This window comes from Lithobates pipiens, unplaced genomic scaffold (assembly GCF_037356315.1).
Source record: "Lithobates pipiens isolate NorthernLeopardFrog02 unplaced genomic scaffold, aLitPip1_a1.2 Scaffold_10, whole genome shotgun sequence".
NCBI classification, from domain to species: domain Eukaryota; kingdom Metazoa; phylum Chordata; class Amphibia; order Anura; family Ranidae; genus Lithobates; species Lithobates pipiens.
The window spans coordinates 230,968,321-230,994,767 of NW_027507686.1; the positions used below are offsets into that span (position 1 = coordinate 230,968,321).

General features: G+C 41.0%; 1 protein-coding gene across 1 annotated transcript in view; it reads left to right on the top strand.

Annotated features, from left to right (window-relative positions):
* EHF (ETS homologous factor) overlaps positions 1-26,447 on the top strand; it is a 102,517-nt gene that overhangs the window by 198 nt on the left and 75,872 nt on the right. The gene's annotated exons all lie outside the window — the stretch shown is intronic.

The window sequence follows — 26,447 nt, forward strand, 5'->3', positions numbered from 1 at the left end:
TCTAATCTCTGCCTAGATGATACTTAATGGGCAAGTGCCAAGATTGGAGAAAATAATACCTGGACAGGCAGCCACTCGCTGATTAGATAAAGTGACCTGTTTCCGCCAAGTCTGTCAGCGGACGGATTAATCTTGGTAGGCAGCATTAAATAATCTGCCGGGTCCGGGCACAGAGCCCTGTCTGGGATGTATGACTCTATGCAGATATAAGCTACAGTGATATACAAAGATTTTTCACTGCTGATTATTCTGCACATATTTTTCACTGCTAAGTATCTGTGTATAGATTTGTCACTGTTGATTACTCTGCATCTATTTTTCACTGCTGAGTACCCTGTATAGATTTGTCACTGTTGATTACTCTGCATCTATTTTTCACTGTTAATTAATCTCTATGGATTTTTCACAGCTGATTAATCTCTATAAATAGTATACTGCTCGTTACTCTTCATATATTTTTCACCACTTATTACTATCCTTCAGTTTTTCACTGTCTATTACTCTACATAGATTTTTTACTGCTGATTGCCCTGTATAGAATTGTGACTGCTGGTTACACTGTATAGATTTTCTCACTGCTGATTATTCTGCATTCAGTTTGCACTGCTGATTTCTCTACATAGATTTTTCACTGTTGATTACTCTCTATGCTTTTTTAATGGCTGATTGCTCTCCACAGATATTTCACTGCTAGTTACTCTTCATACAGTTTTCACTGCTTATTACTGTTCTTCAATCTTTCACTGCTGATTACTATGCATATATTTTTAACTGCTGATTATTCTGCACTCATTTTTCATTGCTGATTATTCTGCATTCAGTTTGCACTGCTGATTTCTCTACATAGATTTTTCACTGTTGATTACTCTGCATATATTTTTCACTGTTGATTAATCTCTATGCTTTTTTTAATGGCTGATTACTCTCAATAGATATTTCACTGCTCGTTACTCTTCATATATTTTTCACTGCTTATTACTGTTCTTCAATCTTTCACTGCTGATTACTGTGCATATATTTTTAACTGCTGATTATTCTGCACTAATTTTTCATTGCTGATTATTCTGCATTCAGTTTGCACTGCTGATTTCTCTACATAGATTTTTTACTGTTGATTAATCTCTATGCTTTTTTTAATGGCTGATTACTCTCAATAGATATTTCACTGCTCGTTAATCTTCATATATTTTTAAGTGCTTATTACTGTTTTTCAATCTTTCACTGATGATTACTCTGTATAGATTTTTTTTACAGCTGATTACTCTACATAGATGTTTCATGGCTGAGTACTCTACATAGATTTGTTACTGAAATTCCTCACTGCTGGTTACTCTGCATAGACTTTTCACTGCTGGTTACTCTGCATAGACTTTTCACTGCTGGTTACTCTGCATAGACTTTTCACTGCTGGTTACTCTGCACTACAGTGGCAGCATGAAAAACGTAAAACCAGTTGCCACATTGTTTTGGTGTCCTTTACAGTAGTGGTTCTCAACCGCAGTCCTCGTGTACCCCCCAACGGTCCATGTTTTCAGGTTTTCCTTTACTTTGCACAGTTGCTTTAAATCATTATCAATTACATGCTATTGATAAGAGCTATTTTATCTTTAGGAAGTTCCCAAAATATTGCCCGTTGGGAGTACTTGAGGACTGAGGTTGAGAACCAATGCTTTACAGCACTGAAATCTTGTCTTATGTGAGATAGGTCTGCGCTAAAAAAATAGGGCTTTCCAACTGTGGTGGAACTACAAGTCGTAGCATGCCAAGGGAGCTACAAAAGAACCTGTTAACATTAAGAGTGAGTATGTTTAACAATGGAGGTTAATGGACAGTAGGTGAACTTTTAGATTTCAGGGATGGGGATCTTAAATTAGAATCCTCTCTGTCACATGCAAAGCAAAACCACAAGATTGTAGAGCAAACGGGAATAGGGACGGTTACCGAAATGGAAACTCTCAATCTTGCTCATCGAGTTTCTTATGTAAAAGTTATAATTTTTTTTGCGGGGTTTCTTTGTTATTATTTTAACAGGTGTGTGTGTTTTTTATTTGTATTTTTTTTAGGTTATTCTATGTAGTGTTCTGTTGTACATTTTTAACTTAGTTTTTGCTGTTTTTTTGCTTTCTGCACAAAAAAAAGGAAACTAATGAGCCTCGAGAGGCTTTTTGTTTGCCACCAGAACTGGTTTAGAATAGAGGAAAGGAGATTCTCCAACCTACAAAAAACTTTTAAAATCTACACACAAAGAAACACAACTCAGCCTTAGTTCACACTGACTGCGGGAATGAAATTGTGCGAGTTCGGCTGAACTCGCACAATTCAATTTCATTCCTGCATGCCAGGCACGATTTCGGAGGCGATTTCAGAGACATCTGTGGAATTACTAAAACTGGTGCAACTGTGGAAATCGTACCCCGAAATTGGCAAAAGTAGTACAGAAACTACTTTTGGGAATCAGTGTGGCGCCGCAAATGCGACGCCGCACACCGTTTCGGACGGTGCCATTGTTGGCAATTGCCGCCGATTTGGCATGGGATTTGACTTGTCAAATCGCATTGCCAAATCACATCAATGTGAACCAGGGCTTAATTCCACATAGGGGTTGATTAATAAAACTCTAGAGTGCAAAAGCTGGTGAAGCTGTACATAGTAGCCAATCAGCTTCTAACTTCAGCTCGTTCAGTTAGGCCCCTTTAAGTTCTTGTACACACGGTCGGACATTCCGACAACAAAATCCGTCAAATTTTGTCAGACGGATTTTGTCCGAAACTGGTGTTGCATACACACGGTCGGACAAAGTTGTCGGAAAATCCGATCGTTCGTAACGTGATGACGTTATTTCGTTACGACGGGACTACGTTCAGGCTGGTAGCCAATAGCTTTGGTCTAGGAATTTGACCTAAGCATGCGTGGCACTTTGTCCGATCGGAATTCTCTACAAATGATCGGATGAAGTCCGATCGGATCATGTTGTCGGAAAATTTTATAGCCCAGCTCTAAAACTTTGTCGGTCGGATATTCCGACGGAAACAGACTGATGTAGCCCACACATGGTCGGATTATCCGAAAACACGTTCCTATCGGACATTTTCCGTCGGAATGTCCGACCGTGTGTACAAGGGCTTACACGTATGCCTCGTTTTGCGGGAATCCTCTTTCTCAGTGGGGGGATCGCTCCCCTGATCCTCTCTGACCAGGTGGATGACAGGTCCGTCTCTGCTGTGCAGAGTGGAGATGGACACAGTCCGCTCTTCTCTATAAGGAAATCGAGTTAAAACAGACCGCCAGTCTGGTTTCATCCAATCCTATCTGATCCACCAGACGGATGGAAAATAGGACCACCATCCGACTAGGATCGGATCAGATGGTGGCAGATGTCAGCAGACATGTCACCGCTGAGATCCGCCGCTCCAAGAGGGAGAGTCCCAGGTCCGATCAGGTCCACCTGAAAAACTGACAGGCAGTCATGATTGGATAGCCCATGTGAAAAGGGCCCTAAGCTTTGACAATAAAACATGGAATCGAATTGGCTACCATATACAGCTGTACAAGATTTTGCACCCTCCTGCTTTAGTAAATCAACCCCATTGTCTCAAAAGCATTGTGTTAAAATGGGCAACACAGTAGTATAGTGGTTAGCACTCCTATCCTGCAGCACAGAAGTTTTCAGTTTGAATCCCATCCATGACACTAAATACATGGAGTTTGCATATACTTACTTGGCTTTCCTTCTACACCCCAAAGACAAGTTTGTAGGTTAATTGGCCCTAGTATATGAGATAGGGACCTTAAATCAAAAGCTTCTTGATGTGGATGCATAGTATGTAAAACTGTCTGCACTATATAAATACCTGGAATTTAAAAATGAAAAACATCAGGTTGGCTCATCCTTATTTATGTAATTAGTAAACTGATGTATATTAAAGCACTCTTATGCCCCATACTCACGATCGGACATTGATCGGACATTCCGACAACAAAATCCATGGATTTTTTGCAATGGATGTTGGCTCAAATTTGTCTTGCATTCACACGTTCACACAAATCTTGTTGTAAATTCCAAACGTCAGGAACGCGGTGGCGTCCAAAGCGTACGACGAGCAGAGAAAAATGAAGTTCAATAGCCAGTGCGGCTCTTCTGCTTGATTCTGAGCATGCGTGGAACTTTGTGCGTCGGAATTGTGTACACACGATCGGAATTTACGACAAGGGATTTTGTCGGAAAATTTGAGATCCAGATCTCAAATTTTGTGTGACGTAAATTCCGATGGAAAATGTCCGATGGAGCCTACACACGGTCGGAATTTCTGACAACAAGCTCCCGTTCTGTCGGAAAATCCAACTTTGTGTACGGGGCAAAAGTGTGAGGCTGCCTACAGATTAAAAAAATAAATAAAAAATCTTCAAAATGATAAAAAAGTTATTAGTGAGTAAAATTAGTGAGTAAAATAAATGAATCGTCGGGTATTAAGAATATTCTTTGGAAACAGTGTGAGCAATTATTGTTCCTTAAACACTAGTGTTGTAAAAAGATAAGGATAATAGGCTCTGTATTATAGCCATATGACTGTTATTTTCATATCTCATCAGCCTCAACTGAAAATAACTGTCACCTTTTGGAATGAAAGGATCCTTAACAAGAATTGTGAATTGAACATAATGTAAGGTTTTGCTGACATAATAGTTGATACATCCCATATAATGCTAAATACAAGCCATTCATAAAGCTTGCGTTCTGCTCTTATGCAATATTGTAGTATTAATGGTACTTCACAACAATGGGTTCACCACAAGAGAGATGGTGATCAAGAATGGATATGATCAAGTTATATATACATATATGCAGAGATTTACTAAAATTGGTGCACACAGAATCTGGTGCCGTGGTGTGTAGCAACCAATCAGCATCTAACTTCAGCTTGTTCAATGAAAATCTAGAAGCTGAACCAATACCAATACTGCACCAATTTTAGTAAATACCCATATTGTCCACATTTATTTATTACAGGTATATTATATTTATATACCACAGATAATTTATACAATGATTTATATACTGTACATTGTACATCCACATCATTCCCTACCCCCAAGTAGGTCAATTAAAGTGTATTAACTGTTCAACTGGTTACAAGAAGAGCAAAGGGCAGCCAATGCATTGACTGTCTTTTGCTCTTCTTGTTGTAATCAGTTGAACAATTTAAGATTTTGGACTCTCCAGGATTATTTTTTGGATTGAATTTCTCAATTTGAGTGAACCTCCTCTCCTGAATGGTCCCCATCTTTGTGGGGAACTGCTGAACACAAGCCATTGGGCTTAACTTAGTCTGCCTTTTGATGACCTTTGTGTCCAGCACCCTGCCACCACTTCTACTCGAGCCACCAAAATCTGACTGGGGTTCTGGCCTTCCCCTGGCTCCATGACAGTAATTGGGGGAAAAAGAGACCAAGGTAGATGTTGAAACTAACTGAGGTTCTAATCTTTCCCCACTTTACTAAAAAAATATTTTAAAATCAGCTAGACGTTTCTATTGGAAATAGATTGGGATTCAATTGAAAAAATGTGTAAGTTCTGAGTGAAACCTAAAAAAATGGTCCGAGATAAGTGGTTAGTATACCAGTGTTGTGGCGGGGTGGTGGTGTAATTGGGTATTTTGATTATGGTACACGATGGGGGGACCCATTGCAGCCTTTCTCAACCAGGGTTCCATTGCACCTTAGGGTTCCTCCTTAGGTTGCTAACCATTCCTTGGCAATGAGAAACAGCAAATTCATCTCTCACCTACAATAGCCACCAATGTAATGGGGAAACATCCACATTGACCACTAGTGTCAGAAAACACCATACTTTCTGATGACTGTACTTTTTCCTGTTATTATTGTTAATTTAATTTTAAGATTATTACCTTCAGGAAGGTGGTGGTAGGTAGGGTTGCAGATAATGTTGAGTGTTGGCACTATGGGATATGAGGTATCTGTGGTGGATGAGATAGGCATAAGTGGTTAGTATACCAGTGTTATTGGGGTTGATGGTATAATTGAGTATTTTGATCATGGTACATGGGGTCCCATGGCAGTTTTTGTTAACCAGGGTTCCATTTCACCTTATGCCCCATACACACAAGCAGATTTTTGTGCCTGGAAAAAACTTGGCTTGCATACACGGTCACACAAAAGTTCTCTGAACTTTTGACCTTCAAGAACGCGGTGACGTACAACACTACAACGAGCCGAGAAAATGAAGTTAAATGCTTCTGAGCATGCGTCGAATTGTTTCCGAGCGTGCGTAGGAATTTTTGTGCGTTGGAATTTGTACAGACAATCTTTTGCTGGCCAAAATTCCGCCAGCAAAAGTTCGATGAAGCATACACATGATCGCATTTTCTGACCAAAAGCTCTCATCAGACTTTTGCTGGCGGAATTTCCAATCGTGTGTACGGACCATAAGAGTTTCTCTTTAAACAATTAGAAAAAGCTAATTATTCTCCCACCGCCAATGATTACCAATGTAAAGGGGGACATCCACACTGACTATTAGTATTAGAAAACACCACAATTTTTGATGACCGTGCTTTTCTCCTTTTGTTATTATGAATTTAATTTTAAGATTATTACTGCTTGAGGTGATTTCAAGATTATTACTTACTGAAAATAATTGTTTGTATGGAAAAGGGGGAGAAAATGATCTACCCTGGTTGTAAATTACAATAGGTATGCAACATTTACTTGTTAAAGTGTGAAAAAACCCACAACAGTAAAATTAGTCAGTATATGCCGTAAAGCATGCTTGTTATACTCACTGTGGAATCTCAGGGGTTAATCATCTGCATTGTATAAAAAGGCTGTTTGATCCTGTCTTCTCTGATTCTCCCTTTCTTCCACTGTCTCCAATCCATCTCCTGATAAGACAGAGTCTTTGGAGTCAGTCTGCCCATGCTCAGTTTGGTGTGTATTGCTAGAGAGTTTTTTTTTTTCTTGGGAGGGTGAATGTGGTCAGCTCAAGGCCAATCAGCACTGTCTAGACAGAGGGTCAGGGGTTCTGCAGCCTCATAGGACAGTCAAAGTAGAATGAAAATTCCTCTAAGTTTAATCAGACACTAATAGATGTCACAAGACTGCTATATACTGCTGATTATAAAATGTACTTAGCAGTTTATATTTACAAAAATAATTGCATTTCCATGTTCTGTGTACTGTGGGAGACCAGATATAATGAATGCAGGCTCCTGGGTTTAGTAACACGTTTTAATCTTTCTACAACTTATTGATCTTGCTTATGTTTTGCTAACTGCAGGCTTAATTATTAAGGGTTCTCCAAGATCCGAAAAAAATTGCTGAAGGGTTCCTTTGAGGAAAAAAAAGATTGAGAAATGCTGTACTATTGAGTATTAGTGGAGGCGTGATGAGAAACAGAGTATTAAGGATAATTAACATAAACAACAGCAATTATATTTAGCTACGAACCAGTGTGATGGTGCAGATCGAAAGAGGACTTTGTAGTCACAGGTGGATATTACTGCCCAGCCTTGCTGCCCTCTAGGACTGGGGTTGTCCTCAGAATACTGCCGAAAATAGATAAAAACAAAGGGCACACTGGCCTAGTGCATTATCCAACACAGATTTTTTGAAAATAGTCAAATTTATTGAAAATAGAAAATAGTAAAATACCCACAAGTGTAGGTAGTATACTTGCTCGTCAAGCCACTGCAAGTTGGTACAATCTCCCAACTTCGCCAAAGCCTCTAGCTCAGGGAGGACCTCATCAGGAACCCTACAAACTGACGCATTTCATCAGAGCCACCACTTGTGAGTAGGTTTATATTATTTTACTATTTTCAATGAATCTATGTTGGATAATGCACTAGGCCAGTGCACCCTCTGTTTTTATCTATTTTATGAAAGATCATTATATCACTATCATATGTATTATACAGGATTTATACAGCACCAACAGTTTTTAAGGAGGATGGAAGTGAAAGGGTAGAGAGGGGTAAGGAAATTGATTTTAATGCCAATTTTAACAAATTCCTTCCTCTGGAACAGTATTGTTTTTAAGATACATGGTGCTTTCTTCAACCTTTAGGTAACAATATAAGTAACAAACCTTTATTCATAGGAAATGTTATATGCTCAAAAAATGTGTGTTTTGTAAACAGAATAAGTTGCCACTTTTATTTCCTTATGCATATTCAAATATCCCCTAGACAAAACAGGAAAACTTTCATTTTTCTTGTTGCCGTATAGTGTAGGTATAGTCTAGGTATGCAAATTGGCAATATAAATAAAGATTGATTCGATCATTGTAAGTGTAGAAAACTGTGAACATTTCCTTTTTAGCCAACATAAACACTTCAACAGCCTTTAAAAGTGCAGAGTGGGGCGATGAATACTATTTACTGAGTTTATGATCTTGCTATTCTGCTTTAGACTATTTACCTTGGAATGATAAAGTTATATTTATGTAAATGTTCTACATACAATTTACTAAAGTTAGGGCATGCCTTAAGTCTCTAGCTCAACCTCTTCTCAACTTTTTTCACCCAGAGGAACCCTTACAATAATGTTTCAGGTCTTGGAAAACCCTTGCTCAAACCGATTTATTGGGGGGGGGGGGGCGGCAATTATGGGTTTCCAACCCTCTGGTAACAATTTGGTGAAGGTCCTTTTCCAGCATGACTGTGCCCCTGCATACAAAGCGGCTCCATACGGACATGGTTTGATGAGTTTGGTGTTAAAGAACAGAAGTGGCCTGCAGAGTCCTGGCCTCAACTAGGATGAATTGGTACTCCCATTGCAGGCCAGGTTCTTTCATCCAACATCAATACCTGACCTTAATAAGAATCGTTTGGCTGAATGAGCACAAGTTCCAACAGACACACACCGAAATCTAGGGGAAAGCCTTCCTAGAAAAGTGGAAGCCACAAATAGATGTGGGTGGGGAAGGCAACTCAATATTAACGGCCATGGTTTTGGAATGGGAAGTCCAAAATGCTTGTACAGATGTGAGGGTCAGGTGTTCACCAATAGTATCTAATTGGCCAATAGTATGCATCATACTTGCTGTATGTTTAAAATGAGACGTGTTGCAGTATCATAGTGGATGCAGTTCTACTTCCTAAATATCCAGTCTTGTTGAAACATTTCTAAAAATATTCTTAAATGGTCATAAGCAAGCTAATTAGCCAATCAGGTGAATCAGTAAAATACATAATTATTTACTCTCTGCGGTGTAGTCGTTTGTATTGTCTGCAATGAGTCATGCAATATGTGATTCACGACCGCCCATATTGCCCAATTTAAAGATTCTAACCACAGTAGGACAAATCTGTAAACAAATTCTAAGAGTCCATTCACACAGGGGCAACTTTGGGTCCGACTTGAAGTCGTCCCAAGTTTCCTCAAGTCGCGCAACATGATAAAATCAATGTAAGTGAATGAGAGCCATCTTAATGTACACTACTGAAGTCACTCCGACTTCAGAAAAGGCTCCTGTACTGCTTCAATCTGATTTCTAGGCAACTTGTACCCATTGATTTCAATGGAAGTTGCCTCCAATTCTGATCCCCCTTAACTGAAGCAACTTTCCAGGAAGTAAAAATTGTTTTCTAGGCAAACCCCCACCCCCCTCCCACAGAGCTGATTATTATGTGATTGGCCACTGGCAAAGTCCCCTGTCCTGGAGGCAACTTCAAGTTGCCTTGTAAGTTGCCCCAAGTTGTGCTGTGATTCACACTCAAGTCGTGTCCAAGTTGCCTTGTAAGTTGCCTCAGGTTGTGCTGTGATTCATACTCAAGTCGTGTCCAAGTTGCCTCCCAAAGTCTCGCTGGAAGTCGTGTTGCCCCTGTGTGAATGGACTCTTAAGCCCCGTACACACGAGCGGACTTTTCAACATCCAAAGTCTGACGGAATGATTCCGGCAGACTATTCGATCGTGTGTGGGCTGCAACGGACTTTTGATTTGCAAAAGTCTGACAGACTTTAGAAATGGAACATGCTTCAAATTTTTCCGCCAGAACTCTGCCGGACCCAGTTCCTACCGAAAAATTCGCTTGTGTGTATGCTATTCCGACGGACTAAAACCGACGCTAGGGCAGCTATTGGCTACTGGCTATGAACTTCCTTATTCGAGTCCAGTCGTACGTCATCACGTTCGAATCTGTCGGAGTTTGGTGTGATTGTGTGTGGCCAAGTCCGCTCATTTGGAAAGTCCGTCAGAACTCTGTCAGAACTCCGTCAAAAGTCTGCCGGACTTAAGTCCTGTCGTGTGTACGCGGCATTAGGGGAAAAAAACTATTTGAGACAGGCAATTCTCCGGATTTGATTATCACTATTCAAAATGTAATTATTATTATTATAAAGGATTTATATAGCGCCAACAGTTAGCACAGCGCTTTACAACATGAGGGCAGACAGTAAAGTTACAATACAATTCAATACAGGCGGAATCAGATGGCCCTACTCGTTAGAGCTTACAATCTAGAAGCTATATATATAAAACATTTGAGTAAAAATGTTTTCATTCTTTCCTTTTTTCTCTCTCTTCTTCTTATCGCCTAATTCTTTGGTTAACCTCCCTGGCGGTACGATTATTTCGGATTTTAGGTGCTAAAAGCGGTACCATTATTTTGCATGAAAATTTGGCGTTTTATATTGTAGTCCTGCAATTCTTAGGAATAACTCTCTTAAATCTGTCCAAACCAGAGTCTAGCAGACATCCCGGGTATAATAAAGTTTGAAAAATGAAATCATAAATTATAATATAATAAATAATTATAAATAATTGTACCAAATAATAATATAACAATAATAAAAATTATTCAATAATGTAATCAAATCAAAAACACTGAAATTTGCTCAGTTGCAGAATTGTCACTGTCATTACTTTTCAGTATTTGATGATGGATCTCCCCACAAGTCGCTATCACTCAATTCTGCGAGTGATTCCAATTTATTATCGCTGTTTTCTAGCTGGTCTAAAACCATTTTTGATGTAAAAGGACAGTTTTGGTTGCTATGGACAATCTCCAGTTTCCAGGCATAAAGAACAGTTTTTATTACATAAAACTGCATGCAGGACACTGGGCAGACCACTAGGGACAACGGGGATGTGAAATATTTACATACAGCAATGTAATCTGTAAGATTACATTATACTGTATGTTTACTGTTTGTTTCACTTTTTGAATTTGGCACCGATCTCCGTCCCCGTGCGTCGCAACGCTCGCAGGGCACGGAGATCGGCTCGCTCGTACAGCCGGGAGACAACGCTGGATCCGAGGGAGAAGGTAAGTAAACCTCCTCCTGGATCCAGCGATGCTGTCCCGAGTCTGGCTCGGGGATACCGCTTTTGGTATGAAAATTCCACCCCGAGCCAGACTCGGGAATACCGTCAGGGGGGGTTAATGGTTAATCATTACAATAATTTTGTTAGTATGTATGAGTTTTCATTCATTGTATAAGTTAAGAATAGACATGTTTTGTCAGGCATAATTTACATGAATTGTCTACCCAAGTCTTTCTCAAACTTTTTAACACAGAGGAACCCTTGAAATTATTTTTCCGTTCTTAGGGAACCCCCTGCTAAAAATTACTATATCTATAACATATGATACATCCGCGTGATGATCAGTGGGATGAATGCTCCTTGTAATTGTGGTCTTTTGGAAAGAATTACCCCCTTTCCGATAGTTAAAAAGATCACTGGTGTCAATGGGAACTTATCTGATAGGCAGAAACTGCTCCTTGTTCAAGGTACCCCTGGCAATCTCTGGAGGAACCCTAGGGTTTCATGGAACCTTGGTTGAGAAACCCTGGTCTACACAATTACAAGATATTACAAAAAATAAATAAAATAGATTATACATGGTGACCAACTGACCGCCGAACATGTTACAACTTTGTTGAACAGAGCAACAAAAACTCTGAGGCCGCGTACACACGGGCGGACTGTTCGCCCAACTTTGTCCGCTGAACAGTGTTTCGGCGGACAGTCCGCTCGTGTGTGGGCTTTCAGCGGACAGTTTCAGCGAACAGTCTGCTGAACAAAGTTTTTCGGAATTTCCGAAAAACTGTCCGCTGAAACTTTGTTTCAGCGAACAGTCCCCTCGTGTGTAGGCTTGTTCGTCAAACTAAGTTCCGCGCATGCTCAGAAAGGATTTACACGCCGAAGGTTGCATTGCAGTGTATAGGACGTCATATTTTTTGTCCCGTCGTACGCGCCGTTCTCGTCATCGCGCACGGTTTCAGCGGACTGTTCGTTCATCGTGTGTGGGCAAGTCCGTCCATGCTAAGTTTGAGCGGACTGTTTGACGAACAAAGTTGAGCGAACAGTCCCCGCGTGTGTACGCGGCCTCATTGTTTTTACATCAAAACTGTAAAGATGGTAAATTGAATTCCGACTTCTTTTGAAAGAAGTACTTTCTATAGCCAGTAGGGTAGGAAGGAAGGTTTTCCTGGTTACTATTGCCATTTGGACAGAAAACAATGGGAAATCTAAAACATTTTAGCTATCACCAGAACAGCAATAGAGCATACAAATTTGAGTAGATCTCTACCTTGCCACATCCAATTATTTAGCACAAGGAAGAGATATACCAATTTCTCAAAAAAGTGGATTTTAGCAGCACAACATAAGGCAATTTGTATGAATAAAATGAACAATATTTTATTTCACAAACCATTAAAAATGACTCACATAAAAACATTATTACACCCATCATATTGAATGAGGACCAGAAAATACTCAATCACAAGTATAGAGGACAGAGTCCAATCGTAAGTTAGATTGGTGTTGAAGAGTCCACAAATGAAGTGTAGTCTATATTGCCAGCATGGATATCAGGGACCATGCCCATAATTCTGCCATACTTGTATGTCTTCTTCAGGACTGAGTGGGTGGGTGCTGTCATAGAATTTAAATATATAAACATTGTATAAATATGACATGCTTTCAAAAAGTGTATATATATATATATATATACAGTGGTAGCTTGGATTAAAAGCATAATTCAATCCAGAAGAATGCTTGTAATCCAAAGCCCTCGTATATCAAAGCGAGTTTCCCCATAGGAAATAATGGAAACTCAGATAATCTATTCCAGTGGCTCTTCTAGTGTATGCAAGTACTGCATGTAACCACAATGGCCTCCAACCCCCTCCTGCTTCCAGACATGAAACCAGCTGGGCGTAAGACTGCAGTATAGACTACACTTTATTTGTGTACTCTTCAACACCAGTCTAACTTACCATTGGACTCTGTCCTCTATACTTGTGATTGGGTATTTTCTGATCATTATTCAATATGAAGAGTGCAATAATGTTTTTATATGAGTCATTTTTAATGGTTTGTGAAATAAAATATTGTTAGCAATAGAGGATAAATCTTCCGACGGGGACATCTGTTGTGGTGAGGTGACATCATATGAATGTTCTCTATGATTAAGCCCTGGTTGAGTTCAAAATGCATCTGTGAAGTTTTGTCTGGCAGGTGTAACGAGGTAAGAGAAGCTATGTAGCGTTTTAAATAAAGCTCATTGAAATCAACTCAAAAAACACAGTGGTATGTGGACTTAATGTTTGTTCATGACGGGAAGAGGTGGATCCCAAATTGGGTTTGGCATCTGCTGCCAGTGGGCACATAAAAATCTTGAAAATAATTGAATTTAGATTAAATAACAGTGTTCATCACAGTGTTTTTGCAACAAGTATAGTAAATCTTATAAGATCAGCACAGAAACTGCAGTAGTTAGTTGCATTCAACTGGACTTGTTCTGTAATGTTGAAGAGATTTTGTAGCTTCTCTAAGCCAGGCCCTCAGTTCCAATTAGTTTCAGGAAGATACTCCACCATATATATCCACACTGATGGCACATACACCTTAACCCAATCACCCTGGAATGTGTAGATGATTGTCCACAAACAGAATGGGAGGTGTGAATGTGGTAGAACCATCTTGAGAACCTTCGTAGACCTCAGCACCGATAGAAACTCAATAGTGAGTAATGTTATTGACTTACAGTGCACTGGCTTTTAGTACTGATCCTGGTAGATTTTTTTTTATATACTTGCAGATAAAACATTGCACCAATGTAGGAGTTGGAGAGAACACTGCAGGTAATCCAACACAACACATATATCTTTAATTAGGAGTGTCAGATTGTTGCTGCAAGCAGAGCTTCTGTAAGTACAGCTACAGACTGCCTGCCTGTGTCTACTTGTCAGGGTACAAATTGGTGACAGGGTCTCTTTAACTTGTGTAGCACACACTGTGAACAAAATTTCCATGCACTATTGTCAACGTTAGGAAGGTCCCACACTACAATTTGTTTGAAAATCATGTTATTTTTGGAGTGCTGCCATTCTTTCCAGGTGCTCTTAAATCTGTCATGAAGGCCGGATATGTAGGGATGACCCAACTGTTCCTTGGCACCTCTTTCTGCCAAGTGCTCATGTCTATGTCTATGGCAGAGATGGATAGCTTCTGCCGACACTGCCTGTCCCCGGGAGGGGAAGGGGTCTGTGATCAGAAAAGGTTTTTCCTAACACGTCCAGTCACTCAATTGCTTTCCCCTTGAAGAGACCAGCCAGTGAACATGAGATCATTGTCCAGTAGGGGTTGGATGAGAGACTTTACATTCATGACTTACACTCCATGGGTGTTTTTTTTTTTCTCTTCTAGCCCTTCTTAGTGTCTATTGTAAAGAGAAAAAAAAATTACTTGAACAATACATATGTGAGCTCTGCAAAGTATTAGCTGCAGTGTCACAGCAACCCAATAGTCCTCTCTCATTTGCATGTTTTTTGTGACTTCCAATTAACTACCCATTCCTACCCCAAGCTCTGGCCATTTATGAGTACACCTTGGGGTTAAAAATGATAATTTCCACCTTGGAAACAGATGGTGTAGAAACAGGTGTTTTTCCCCCAATAATGATTCTCCTACTGACAAGGAACGATGTAAGAAAGCTATATTATGATATGGAGAAACTGATGTATCTTCACCCTCTGCTTTAGGGCCCCTTCAATGTGGTGTTGTTTTATTTCAGTGCTGGTCGGGATGACCAGAATCTCAGAAGGCAATAAATCTGCAGCACCGATTCCTGTATTCTGAAAGTGGAGGAGTCCCTGTTGTCATAATATAGTAGCACAACTGGAAGGGTTCCTTCATACACCTCTCTTGTGTGGATAGTGAGATCCTTTCGTTTTATTTTTCCAATCAGCCTTTTGGGAGATTGAATAAAAAAAATCATCTTTGGTCAATGTAAGCAATGTAAGACAGCTTAAAGCGGAACTCCACCCATAAGGATAAGCTCCGCTTGTTTGCACCCTCCCTCCCACCCCCTCCACTGCCACATTTGGCACTTTCTGGGGGGAAGGGGGAGCGGGTACCTAGTTTTGACAGGTACCCGCTCCCCCTTCCTGGTAAGACCGCCTCATGGCGATCTGTGTCATGTCTGGCCCCTCCCCCCCCCCACTGCCTTCTGGGACCTGTGTGTGTCATAGAAGACAATGGGACCATTCAGTAAGTGCAGCTCGGCTTGCACATGCACAGTAGGAAACTGGTTGTAAAGCCTGGAGGCTTCACTGACAGTTTCCTTTACTCGCAATGCATGAGCCTGCACACGAAGCCGATGGAAGAATCAGCTTGGGGTACCGACATTGTGGCATCCCTGGACAGGTAAGTGTCCTTATATTAAAAGTTAGAAGCAGCTATGGCAGGGGTGTCCAAACTACGGCCCTCCAGTTGTTCAGGAACTACAATCCCCATCATGCCTAGTCATGTCTTTGAATGTCAGAGTTTTACAATGCCTCATGGGATGTGTAGTTCTGCAACAGCTGGAGGGACGTAGTTTGGACACCCCTGAGCTATGGTATTTGTAGCTGCTGAATTAAATTATTATTTATTTTTTTACAGACTAGAACACCGCTTTAACAAATTCCCCTTACTGCACAGTCGTAAAATTATTGATTTGCATCTGATGCCAGCTTTTCTTAATGGGAATGTAAGGGGTATGGGGTCAGTGTCAGCAGCAACCTCTGCATCTAATTTTACAGTACACTGGTTTTCTATGTGTAATTTGCCTCCTGATGGGGCCACTTCCACCCCAGGCCCCATAGCATCTGTGTGGACAGCTATGGCTATTGTTACACCAATTAATGCAGAAAAACTTAGGCATAAATGGGGGCTTGCTCTTGTTCTGACTATGGCCAGTTTAATCCTGAAGCCAGTGTAGAGGTATTACATACAATAACAGCGGGTTGCATGTCGGCATTCCATGGCTGTGAAGACACGTACAGGCTAGGTTGTTCTCACACAGAGATAAAGCATTATCTTCAGGCTAAGAAAATAATGATAGATAACAGTCACTCTGAACTTAGTTGGATTCTGAAAATTTACATATTTGGACCGGTTTCCTTGTATACTTTTCTAGTGGTATAGCAGCATACTACAAGCAGCATGGAAAGAGAAAGCTTGCTGTCAAGGTTAAATATTTGCTGTCCAAATCTCTCACTGATCTTCGTTATTTCACTGCCAAATGTTTACAGCTTATAAATGGAACAATGGTGCCCTAATAAGTCAGTATAATGAGCGTCATTGTGTAGTAACCAACGGCAAGAGATGAGCAGGTATTATGGGAAGCACTCCACCAGAGATCTGTCAAATCCAGCCCTGTCTATTATGATGGATTAGATATTTAAAGGGTAACTCCAGCTTTGCTATCACTTCAAAAGCTTGTTGGGGCTAAGCTGGCCTATTTAATTCACTGTCACCACTGTATCAGCTACATACAGTACACAGCGCTGTGTTCCAGCATCGGGACAGAGACATCCCATCCCGTTCCCAGAACAAAATTGAGTTGGGGGTAAAAGCGGCTCAGCCATTCATAGGAAACCTTGTATTTTTACCTAATAAATAGCTATCTACTCTCTACACTATAGTGCTGTATTCTCTAGGCTACAGCGCTCTACTCTCTACACTACAGTGCTCTACTCTCTACACTACAGTGCTCTATTCTCTACACTACAGCGCTCTACTCTCTACACTACAGAGCTCTACTCTCGACACTACAGAGCTCTACTTTCTAAACTACAGAGCTTTATTCTGTACACTACAGCGCTCTACTCTCTACACTACAGTGCACTATTCTCTACACTACAGCGCTCTACTCTCTACACTACAACGCTATACTCTCTACACTACAGTGCACTATTATCTACACTACAGCGCTCTACTCTCTACACTACAGTCCTCTACTCTCTACACTACAACGCTATATAGTAGTAAACAAAGCCCTGACATTGGTTTTAATGGGGGGGGGGGGGGGGGAAGTGCCACATTGTTGGTATCAGTTTGAGGAATGGTGCCCAATTGTTGACATTCGAGGGAGGAACAATGTCCCATCATTAGTGTCTGTAGGAGGGTTGGTTCCCATCATAAATGTCTGTAGGAGGAATGGTGCCCCATTTTTGTTGTCTTTGGGAAGAATGGTACCCCATCTTTGGTGTCTGTAGGAACAATAGTGTCCCATTATTGGTGTCAGTGGTTGAAGCAGTGCCCCATCATTGGTGTCTGTGGGAGGAATAGTGCCCCATCATTGGTGTCTCTGGGAGGAATGGTGTCCCATCCTTGGTGTCTGTAGGAGAAATAGTGTCCCATCGTTGGTGTTAGTGGGATGACTGGTGCCCCAATCATTGGTGTCAGTGGGAAGAATTGTTCCCCATCTTTGTTGTCTGTGGGAGGAATGGTGCCCCATCTTTGGCGTCTGGAGGAGAAATAGTGTCCCATTGTTGGGGTTAGTAGGAGGAATGATGCCCCAATTATTCGTGTCAGTGGGAGGAATTGTTCCCCATCATTGGTGTCTGTGGGAAGAATAGTGCCCCATTATTGGTGTCTGTGGGAGGAATGGTGCCCCATCTTTGCTGTCTGTAGGAGAAATAGTGTCTCAGCGTTGGTGTTAGGGGGAGGAATGGTGCCCCAATCATTGGTGTCTGTAGGAGAAAAAGTGTCCCATTGTTGGGGTTAGTGGGAGGAATGGTGCCCCATCGTTCATGTCAGTTGGAGGAATTGTTGCCCACCATCGGTGTCAGGAATAGTGCCCCATCATTGGCGACAGTGGGAAAAATTGTGCCCCATCCTTGGGGCCCCATGGTTGGTATTCAAGGGAAGGACATTGCCTCATCATTGGGGTAAGTTGAAGGAATGGTGCCCCATCATTCGTGTCAGTGGGGAGAATGGTGCCCTATCATTGGTGTCAGTAGATGGAATGGTGCCCCAAATAAAGGCAAGAAAAGAGCCACATCTACCCATCAGGTCGCAGTTTCAAGACCACTGTCCTAGAGTGACAGTGCTCACTCACTGTACCTGTATCTATGGAGAAGCAGCTTTGTCACTCTTGGTCAAGACTACAGAAAACTTACACCTCTCCTCCATAAGATAGGGAAGGAGAGTTGTGTAGTTCTCAGATACAACTGAGAGCAATGTAACTAATATGAATCCAGCACAGGATGTTATCAGCTGGCAATATTCCTATAGGTATTTTTTGCACCTATAGAGCAGATACATCAAAACACTTTTAATTATATATTTAACAGACTAGATTTAAAAGGAAGCCTATAAGAGTGGTTCCTTGTTAGAGTTTACATTCCCTTAAAGTTACATGTCATTGGTCAAAGGTTTTGTGAATAATAGGATACACTTCTTATCATAATACAATTTTGATAATGAGGACATTGAGCCATAGGCTCGGTGCTGAGGGTGCAGATATGGGCAGTGGATATCTTTTTGAAATAACTTGAGTGCCTCTTTAGTTGGAAGTCCAGAGCCTCGGGATGCCCTGGTTCTTGGATCCAGTGGTGTGTTTGTATGATACAATATGAGGAATGTTCCATATATTTCTGTGTTATGTGTTGTATATATGCATGCAGTAGTTGCCACATGGCCCCTTTTTTTCCTCTTTTGAGCTTGTGGTTCCCCATAAAAAAAAAACTCCTATCCAATCTAGTGTTCTTGGTATTTATGAAGATAAACAAGTAAGCCTTGCAAGGCAATGATTCATGGTGATTAATGTTGCAAGCAAAGCAACGGCCAATGAGTCAAGAGACTTAAACCACACAGTGTTATTTTACTTATCTACAGTATATAGTGATAAAAAAATGCTTTAAACATATTTCTAATGCTCTTATAGAATATATTTAAAACTCTTTACATCAGTCCCTGCTCCACACAAAGGTTATTTTCAGAAGTCCCAACCACATTCATACTCAATAATACAAGTGTGGGAGAAGCCAAATAACTTACCGGTATGATTTTAAGAGGTGGGAGGAAATCTGGGCTCCAAAAGAAAAATTGTGAAAACATACAAACTCCATGCGAGTGTTGGTGGGACATGAATCCTGTTTCCACCTGTTGTGGAGCTGTATAAGGGCCCATGTTGCCTAAAGCTGAAGTTTAGTAATGGTGGCTGCACTTTACTTTCAAATCTTCAATCTTCTGTCCCCGGGATACCCCCACAGCTGTGATCATCAAGTCCAGCGGGGGGTTAATATAAACAGTCCCCACCTGTCACCGTAGGGTTGCCACCTTTTCTTCAAGTCAAACCCGAACACTTCAGCGTTGCACAGCAATTTTTTTTCATAGTATTCATAGATAAACAATGCATAGATGTTGCTATTAAATAACATTTCTAATCATATGAAGTTAATCACAAGAGTTCCCTTTACATCAGAGTCCACAGAGTTCCCCTTTACATCAGAGTCCACAGAGTTCCCCTTTACATCATAGTTCACAGAGTTCCCCTTTTACAATCTGCAGAGCTCCCCTTTTACATCTGAACTCTCAGAGTTCCTTTTCACTGTAAGGGGGGACTCTGCAGACTCTAATGTAAGGGAGAACTCTGGAGACTCTAACATAATGGATGCTATGGTGTACAAAGTGGTTGTAAAGGGGGAACATGTGGCCTCTGGTGTAAAGGGGAGCTCTGATATAATGAGTGCTCTGAGAACCCTGATTTACCTTAGCGTACTAACTTAGAGGCAGGAGAGAGAAAGGGGGGGGGGGACAACTTAGTCCGGTCTGAATAATGTGTCTGGGTCTCAGACAGTCTAAAACCCGGATGCATGATTCCAAACCCAAACTGTCCGGGTGAATCCCGAACAGGTGGCAACCCTATGTCGCAGGCACTAGTCAAAAGTGCTGACTATGCCTGCCTCTTCGGCTACCCCCCAGCTCTTTGAATGGAGGGCGGTTGGATGAATGAAAAGTCTGCCTCCATTTTTTGAGCACTTTTTGACTGCAATTCCAGGCTGTCATTTTGACAGCTAGGACATGTTTTATTTACGCAGATCTTTCTGTGTAAACTGATACTCGCAGGACTGTGTGTGCAGTGTCAAGAATTACAATGTAGCCATGTTGTTATTGCTTCATTGTAACTTCTTTGGTTCATTCTTTGCAGATCAAAGAGGTGACACTTTAATTGCATATGATGGCAGTTAAAACAACCTTACAAGTTAAAAAAAATAGTAAAAACTTAAAGGAGAAGTAGAGCCAATGGCGAAAAAAAAAGTGCACTTTGTTCTGACTTCAGCCCACTGTCTGCCGATGTCACTCAGCTGCTCCGGGCTCTGGATCGATCCTGACTTTTACGTTGGGATCCACCCAGATTCGTGGAACGGAGCCAGGAGCCTGAACAAGCTGCTCCCGCCCCCCTGCACAGTTCAGCGCTCCAGTGGATGCTGGAGGGGCAGAGCAGAGAGCTGGTGACTCTGTCTGCTCACTGAAGACAAAGAGCTGAGTGATCAACGGTCTTTGATCGCAGTATTGGACCAATGCTGCATCCACCTAGCCATAGGTGTGCACAGGGAGTGTGCCGGGTGTGCCTGGGCACTAATCCTCCCAGCTATGACTAAGCACCGTGTTCGGTGTGAAACATGTCAGCGGCTGTGCAGTTAGTCTGTTTACCAGCCTAGATGCTATGATTTTAATCACATTTTTAAAATAAAGTTGAATAATTCGGAGTGCGGCTATCCAGCTACATCTTTTCTACTTCAGTTCCTGTTGCAAACAGAGCCAGCACCCTGTGGGACTTTGGAGACAGCTGTTTTGGGAGAAGTCATCACCTTAGAGCGGTAATTCTTTGTACACTAATCATCCCATGCGGTGCTGGTTCCCCCCTGCTGATATTTCACCAAAGCCCCCCAATGGGGCTCCTAAAAATGTTTTTTGAAATATTACGAAAATAAAACAATAAAAATCTACTGACACCAACCTCTGCACTACTGACACGTCCACAGCCCTACTAACACTGTACATTTTTTTAAGTTTTTATTATTTATTTCATTTATTTATAAGAGTGCGTATATATTACATATACAAAAACAAACACACACACACACACACACACACACACACGTGTTTAAGCTTTGGGGTGCACACCCTAATGCAATAGGTTGCGCACACCTATGCACCTAAGTGAGTATGTATATTTTTTTAAATACCTATGCTTCTCTCTTAAATAATATTATGGAAAAGTGTAGCGTGGAATTACACTATTGTGGTCCCTGCTTCTCTTTATATGTGCTCAATTATCCATGTGGATCTATATGGGTGGAGACATGTCATCTTTGTGAACGAAATAGCCATACTTGAAATCCCTCCAGAAAAGTGCAACACCGAAGGAGTTTACATATATCTACAAGCTTATGTGATCCTCCAAATATAAATTTGAGTAGGATCCATTAAGTCTGGTAAGCGTCCATTTCGTTTGGTGGAGGGATCTCACGTGGTGACTGCACGGTCTTTCTATGGAGGAGGTGTAGGATCGTTTACACATAATTGTGTCATACACGGACATTTTAGAGACTTTTTCTACCTGTTTCACACTTTTTTTTATAATTTTCACTATTCCATTTTTGGACATTTGCTTTTTTTCATTATAATTGCATACAGCAAAGTTTGCATGGTGTGCGTATTAGTTCACATTGATATTGTTTATTGAATATATGCACCTGTTATACTGGCATTAAATATGCCATAATTTTTCAAAAAAAAGCGCTACACTTTTCCATAATATTTACTATGTCACATTTTTATACTTTGATGTTGTGTTAGCTGCTGTTTGTATATTGTTTATATATTAGAATAGCGCAGTGTTTTGTCTTTCCAAAAAAGTTTCTCTCTTAAATAAACTGTGCTCCTATTAAACCCCTTAGTGGCCTGTAGTTAACCCTAAATAGTCTGATTAACCCCTTACTCCCCTATTTTAATGCTGATTTTTATTTTTAATTATATTTTGCAAATTTAAAGTGATTGTAAAGTCTTGTTTTTTTTTTTTTTTTTTTTTTAATAACAAACATGTTATACTTACCTTCTCTGTGCAGTTGGTTTTGCACAGAGCAGCCCAGATCCTCCTCTTCTTGGGTCCCTCTTTGCTACTCCTGTCCCCTCCCTCCTGTCGAGTGCCCCCACAGTAAGCAGCTTGCTATGGGGACACCCGAGCTGAGCTGCAGATTTGTGTCTCCATTCAGACACGGAGCTGCCCCCTCTCTCTCCCGATTGGCTAACTGAATTTGATTGACAGCTGCGGGAGTCGATGGAGCCGCTGCTGTGCCTCAGCCAATCAGGATGGAGAGTCCCGTATGGCTGCGGGACTTGTGGACATTGCCGGATAAAGAGGAAGCTCAAGTAAGTGCTAGGGGGGCTGGGGAGGCTACTACACACAAAATACCCTTTTATCTTAATGCATAGAATGTAGAATGCATTAAGATAAAAAACCTTCTGCCGTCACAACTCCTTCAAATGTTATTATTTTTTCATTTAATTTTCATTTATTTAATTAATCATTTTTTTAGTGGTACGCACCTCAATTTGTGTCAATAGCATCTTGGAAATGGGCCTGAATTGCAGAGATGTGATAATAACTGTCACTGCTCCCCTGTTGTCGGTGATATTTCCCACCAGCCACAGCAGCCACAGCAGCCACTCATGGATATATGGTGGCTCTGAAAATTAAAAAAAATTTTTTTTTTTTTTTTACAACAGTGTTCTGCATTTATGCAAGCAGGGGGAGGCAATGTTTTAAATGACAGCGATTGATTCACCAATCACATTCACTGCTTTAGTGTATAGCTGATCTGTGGCTTCTCCATCCATCCCTGGCTCATCCATCCATCCCTGGCTCATCCATCCACATCCATGCTCCATCCCTGGATCATCCATCCATATCCATGCTCCATCCGTGGCTCGTCCATCCACATCCATTCTCCATCCCTGGCTCATCCATCCACATCAATGCTCCATCCCTGGCTCATCCATCCTCATTCATGCTCCATCCCTGACTCATTCATGCACATTCATGCTACATCCCTGGCTCATCCATCCACAGTCATGCTCATCCAGGCTCCATCCCTGGCTCATTCATCCACATTCATGCTCCATCCCAGGCTCATTCATTCACATTCATGCTCCATCCCTGGCTCATTCATCCACATTCATGCTCCATCCCTGGCTCATTCATCAAAATTCATGCTCCATTCCTGGCTCATCCATCCACATTCATGCTCATCCAGGCTCCATCCCTGGCTCATCCATTCACATTCATGGCTCATCTGTGCCACATCCATGCCACATCAGTGCTCATCCTTTCCACATCCATGCCACATCAGTGCTCATCCATGGCACATCAGTGCTCATTAGGGCCTCACAAAAGTGTAAAAGGTAGTCAAATTTAATTTGAAATGTACAGTATGTCCCTAGAACACCTGATGGTGTTCCCTGCATGTTGGGCCTCTGTATGTGGCCAGGCAGTGTAAAAGTCTCACACATGTGAGATCGGCATACTCAGGAGGCGTAGCAGAATATATTTTGGGGAGTAATTTACATGCTATGTGTGGACAACTTTGTGTAAAAAAAAAAGAAAAAAAAGAAAAGCATTTTCAGTTTCTTTCCACATTTTCTAAAAACTTGTGGAAAACAATGACATGTTTAAAAGAGTCATTATGCTTCATAGAATATACGTTGGGGTGTTTACTTTCCAAAATGGCGTAATTTGTTTGGTTGTTTCCATTGTCCTGGTGCTCCAGGACCTTCAAAAGTGTAAGAAGTAGTCTAGAAATGATATGTGTAATTTATGTCGCTAGAACACCTGTTGGTGCTCCCTGCATGTTGGGCCTCTGTATGTGGCCAGGCTGTGTTTCACACATGTGGTATCGCCATACACAGGAGAGTAGCAGAATGTATTTCGGGGTGTAATTGCAATTGTGTGTGAGAAATAACATGTTAACCTTTTCACCCCAGAAGATTTTACACTCTTCCTGACCAGAGCACGTTTTGCGATTCAGCACTGCGTCACTTTAACTGACAATTTCATGCTCGTGCGGTGTTGCACCCAAACAAAATTGATGTCCTTTTTTTTCCAACAAATACAGCTTTCTTTTGGTGCTATTTTATCACTTCTGCAGTTTTTATTTTTTGCGCTATAAACAAAAAGATTGACAATTTAGAAAAAAACGCATTATTTTTTACTTTTTTGCTATAATAAATATCCCCCAAAAATATATAAAAAAAACAATTTTTTCCTCAGTTTAGGCTGATATGTATTCTTATACATATTTCTGGTAAAAAAATTGCAATAAGCGTATATTGATTGGTTTGCACAAAAGTTATAGCATCTACAAAATAGGGGATAGTTTTATGGAATTTTTTTTCGATTAGTATTGGTGGCGAGCTGCGATTTTTTTAAATTTTTTTATCGGGACTGTGACATTATGGCGGACACATAGGACAATTTTGACACTATTTTGGGACCATTACCATTTATACAGTGATCAGTGATATAAAATGCACTGATTAATGTATAAATGACACTGGCAGTGAAATGGTTAACCACTAGGGGGGCGATGAAGGGGTTAAGTGTGACCTAGGGAGTGATTCTAACTGTGTGGGGGTGTGCTTCAAGTCCCATGACAGCGATAGCTGCTCCCGATGACAGGGAACTTTGATCTCTGTCATTACACTAGCCAGAACGGGGAGACCGGCGGACATTGAGTCCACTGGTCCCGCGGGCACGGTCATGCTGTACGTGCGTGCACACGTCTGCTATCCACGGCTCTTAAAGGGGACATACAGGTACGCCCCTTTGCCCACTGCTGCCATTGTGCCGACATATATCGGCGTGCAGCGATCAGCAAGTGGTTAATATGACAATTTTGTGATAAAAAAGAAAAAAAATCTTAATTTTGTAAAGAATTGTGGAAAAAAATTACAACTTCAAAAAACTCACCTCACCTTTTACTAAATACTTTGGAATGTCTACTTTCTAAAAAAAAGTGTCGTTTGGGGGGTATTTGTACTTTCCTGGCTTGTTAGGGTCTCAAGAAATGATAGGCCATCGGTACATCAGGTGCGATCAATTTTCAATGATTGCTACCATAGCTTGTAGACTCTATGACTTTCACAAAGACCAAATAATATGCACTTATTTGGGTTATTTTTTACCAAAGATATGCATCAGTATAAATTTCTTTAGTATAAAAATTTACAATATAAAATTTATGAAGAAAAATGACTAATTTGCAAAATTTTATAACAGAAACGAGATAGATCTTAGAGAGATAGGGGTGGAAAAACAACAGATCACTGATCTTCCCAGTGAATGCAGTGGGTGTGTCAGCGCACGTCTTGACCATTGGAGGACAGGCAGGCTGTGCCCCAAGCACAGTCAGAAAACTGACCACACTGGGATAGATGTGCTCTCATGCCTGGTTGTGGTCAGTTTGAAATAGAATATAAGGGGGGTTGGCAAGATCACCAGGTATTTCACATAAAGGAAGCAATGCAAAGAAAATAGGATACTTTTTAATACAAGAACATGGTACAAAAGACACATATTAGGAATATGAAATGTGGGGGGCAACATATCCTATACTTTTGCATTAGCCAGCTGAATTATGGCTTCCCCTTCCATCACTGTGCTGGTGTGCCACTGTATCATTGACCTGACCTCACCGTCGCCTCATATAAACTCACAAGTGGTTGGATGTAAATTTGACATGAAATGAACCACTGACAATCATTTGAAGATTGCCCAAGAAAAGTTCTATGGGCTTGATAGCAGTGGGGGAGACTTTATAAGCCGTGGTAAGGTTTATTTTAGTTGACAGAGCTGCTGTATCATAGATCGAATGTTTACATTAGAGAGACAAGTGTGCTATTTGAATAATCGTGACCTCATCTTTAGGTGTGAATGTTCCTTTTAAAGGGATGAGTGTTTGTGTGGTGTTACTGATTAATCTGTGGCTTTTGAAATGCACCATTAAGTGTAGTCATTAAGTAGAGTTGCGGTAGTTAATCGTTGGATGGGTGGAGTTTTGTTGAGTAAAGGTTACAGCTTTGGCTTCGGTAAACTAAAATGTCCCGGTGGAACTGGTTCTCCAAATTCAGAGGCTCAGATGTA